This window comes from Medicago sativa, chromosome 5, assembly GCF_051527215.1.
Source record: "Medicago sativa cultivar Bolivia chromosome 5, Bolivia_mono, whole genome shotgun sequence".
NCBI lineage: Eukaryota > Viridiplantae > Streptophyta > Magnoliopsida > Fabales > Fabaceae > Medicago > Medicago sativa.
The window spans coordinates 35,722,130-35,726,235 of record NC_140753.1 but is presented as its reverse complement, the minus strand read 5'-3'; the positions used below and the strand labels follow the sequence as shown (position 1 = coordinate 35,726,235).

The 4,106-nt window shown below is 35.8% G+C and overlaps 1 long non-coding RNA gene across 1 annotated transcript; it reads left to right on the top strand.

The window, feature by feature from the left end:
* Positions 1-324: 324 nt before the first annotated feature.
* On the top strand, positions 325-3,741 carry LOC146922030 (uncharacterized). Its single transcript, XR_015012342.1, has 2 exons — positions 325-1,030; positions 3,460-3,741. It is a non-coding gene; the product is annotated as an uncharacterized LOC146922030 (long non-coding RNA).
* Positions 3,742-4,106: the final 365 nt, after the last annotated feature.

Genomic DNA, 4,106 nt, shown 5'->3' with positions numbered 1-4,106 from the left:
GGTGATCATGTGTTCTTGAGAGTGAATCCTGTAACCGGTGTTGGTCGTGCTTTGAAGTGTCGGAAGTTGACTCCTCGTTTTGTTGGACCGTTTGAGATTATTGAGAAGGTTGGGGTTGTAGCGTATCGGATTGCGTTACCGCCATCTTTGTCGAATCTTCATGATGTGTTTCATGTATCTCAGTTGAGGAAGTATGTGTATGATGCGTCTCATGTGATTCAAGTGGATGATTCGGAAGTAAGGGATAATTTGACCGTTGAGACTTGGCCAGTGAGGATTGAGGATCGTGAAGTGAAGCGTTTGCGTGGCAAGGAGGTCGTTTTGGTTAAAGTGATTTGGGTTGGACCGACTGGTGAGAGTGCCACTCGGGAATCGGAGAGTAGGATGAGGGTTACGTATCCAGAGTTGTTTCCTTCAGGTAATTTTCGAGGGCGAAAATTCTTTTTAGTGGGGGAGAGTTGTAACAGCCCGATTTTCGCTAGTTTAATTTTATTATTTATTTATGTGTGTTATATGTGCTCTTATGTGATTATTTGTGTATTTTTGGTTGGGAATCGTAGAATTCGGTGTTAGAAGGGTATTTTAGTCATTTTGGACTTAGGGGCATTTTGGTCATTTTGAGGGCAGTGGCAATTTTGTAATTTTGCAGAAAGTTATTTTTTTTAGTGTTTAGTGGAAGTTATTATTTTACCTAGTTACTAGAGAGGGTGTGGTAATTATTTTAATTACCGTTAAGTGACCGTTAGTGTTATATTTTACCGGTAAGTGAGTAGTAACATTTTTGAGGTTGAATTAGAAATGGGTTAGGCCCATTAAGGTTTAAGAGATAAGCCCAATTGAGTAGAGCTAGTATATAAACTCTAGTTGTGGGTGAAATTAGGTTTTACAAACATTATTCATTTCATTTCATTTGGGAAGAGAAGAGATAGAGACTAGAGGCAACAACAACAACAAGGGTTAGAAGGCAAAGAGGGGATTCAACATCTAGGAGCAAAATTGAGGCTTGGGTTAGAGAATCTTGGTGTTAGAGGTAAGAGGGTTAGATTTCAACCATAATTCACATCTTTTTCTCTTTACCCATTTTTGTGAAATTGTTGAATTGAACCTAATTGCTTTCAAATTCGTGTTCATATTTTGATGCAATGTTTGAGTATGTAATTCGAATGTTAATTGAGTAGTTAGTGATGAAATTACATGCTTAAGTGGTGGTTATATGTATAGTTTGCATTTTTGTCCAAAAATGGTGATATTCATGATAAATGGCTACTGTGGTTGTTGATAGAGGTTGTTGTTGATGATTAAAACATTGGGTAATCATAATTGGAGAGTTTGATATGACTTTTTGTTGTTTTTGAATATTTGATGAAAAATGGGTCAAATGATGATTTTTGTTAAGAGGATGTTGTAGTGCAAATTTTATATGGAATTGAGTGTCTTTTCATGTTTAGAAATGTTTAAACAAACTTTGGGATCAAATTTGAGCTTTGGGAAGTCAAAATTGGAGTTTTGGGGTGAAAATGAGGTTTTTCCCAAGACTGGACTGTCATAACTCGCAGTTGCAAGTAAATCACTCGCAGTTGCGAGTTGCACAGGACAGAACTCCCTGTTTCGCATTCTTGTGTCTTTTTCGCACGTTTCTGTTTTGAATTGGTTTTCGGTGTAAACATCAAAGTTGTAGAGAATTTTGTTAGCTTTCCAATGGCTTTGGTTTGACTTGAAAATGATTCTTGGTTTTTGAGTTATGATGAAAATACTCCAAGGTGGTCTTGGTGAAATTTTACGAAAATTCCGCATAACTATTTCTAAGTCGACCCAAACCTCATGGATTGTTTCCAATCTTTGAAACTTATATTTTATGAGTTCAATTAAGGTGTTTAGTAGTATTTAAACTATGATGTGAGGGATCTAACTTGTTTTGCTTTGAAAATGGAAAATTTTGTAAAAAGTGGAAAAGTGAGACGAACTTTGTGATTTTTATGAATTCATCGTATTTGGCCGATGAAATGCTTATGTAACCTCTACTGCACATATGTGTGACTTTTGAGGATACATGACATAGGCAATTGAGCTCGTTTACTTGGTTTTGGCTTAGGTGCTCAATTATTTTCAATGTTGTGATTTTTGGAGACGAACTTGGTATAAAATAATTTTTGAGAGCCAATTGCTTATGAACCCTTTATGAATAGACTAATATGATTATGAAATGGTGTATGAATGGTTGTTGAGTGATGAATATGATGTTTGTGATCATATGTTATAATTGTTCCTTTATTTGGATTGTAAGGAATGATGTATATATGTGACAATTATATGTTGATTGAATTGTGGATGTTGTCGGTGATTGTATATATGTTATGTGGAGGTGAATTGTTGATGATTGCATATATACAAATATTGGTGATGTTGAGGTGATTATTGTTTGTGTGAACATATGCATTGAGTCGAGTCATATGTTCATGCATTCATGACTGATGGTGGTGGATTTTATATCCAAGACTGATGGTGGCGGATTTTATATCCAATTGAGGTGAGTACGATGTTTTTGTTGCATCGAAGGTGACGACCTTGAGGTGTTTTGGTACCACATGCATCTAGAGAAGAGTCTAGAACATTGCATGCATTTGAATAATTGATGAGTTGTGTCATAATTGAATATATGACTTGGTGAATTTGTGTATTGGTGAAATTGGTGAATGTTGTGATGATGTGGATTGGTGTATATGTACATTGGTGAATTTGTGTATTGGTGAAATTTGGTGAATGTTGTGATGATGTGGATTGGTGTATATGTACATTGGTGAATTTTGTAGATGGTTGTGAATAATTGTATTATGCTCTAATTGCATGCCTTAATTGTTTGTGCTTATACACTTGGTGAATCAATTGATGATGGTTATTTTAATAATAATGATGAGGTGAGATTTGTATATGTATATATACATATATGATGTGGTGATGTTCTTTGATAATGATGATGGCTTGCTTATAACTTCGATATGATGAATTGTACTTGTTAAGATAAGCATGCTAGATGAGTAATGAAGTGAGTAATGTTTTCATTGATTGATGTTGATAAATGATGAGCTTTTGTTGATGACTTGATTAGAGGTTGAATATGCATGTTATGCTATGATATTAATGTGATAGCTTGAAATGTAAGTGATGGGGGATAATAATGATCATGTGATGCTAGTGTTCTAGGAGGGAGGGTTATGTATATGTGATACGTGTATGATACACTTGTTGATATGAACTTGGAATGATTGTATGAAATGGTTTGAATGGTATGAGAATCATGAATACTTGTGAATACATGTATGATTTGTTATTCTGTATTCTTGAATATATATTCTTTCATTTCCAATGTTCATGATAAATGTTTTTCGTGGATTATGATGATGTAATGCTAACCCTCAGTGGTCTGTGGTGGACCGCCTACCTTTCTGTATGGACGGGTAGACGGCGTGCAGGATGCTTAGTTGTTGCTTGTTGATGCCGAGGAGTGGAGTTCCTCTTTTTCATGCAAGTGTCTAGATTAGGGCTCTGATCTAGGATAATCTTTGCATGATGTTTATTTGACTTGGTATTTCGGAGTTGTTGAGATATTCTGTTATTTGAGATTTGGAGATACATTTGTATTTAGTTTGGAGATCCAGAGATGTTTATGAATTATATGTTGTTCCGCTGCTATGTTGTGTAACATGATCTTTATACATGTATGAATTGTGGTTTATTCGGAGACGTATCATCTATTTCTAGAATATTTCTGATGTATTCGCGCGTTTTACCGCTTAATAGAAATAGGGTGTTACAAGTTGGTATCAGAGCCTGGTTGGTCTTGTCCAGACCAAAACCCGTTGATTTTCCTGTTTGTATGCGACATGTATGGAAGTACTGTCAGTACTTGTTGTGTTGTTCCGTTTTTTTAGGTGGGCTTGAGCTTAGTGGGGGAGTAGCAGGTTGCTTCAGGTTTGTTGGTCTGGCAAGGGAAGGTATCTTTGGCTGCAGAGGCTCAGTTGGTTGTGATTTGTGTTAAGGTTCTTGTTGATTTTGAGTTGAATCTTGTGTGTCTTCTGTTGAAGCATATGGACGTTATTTTTGGTATG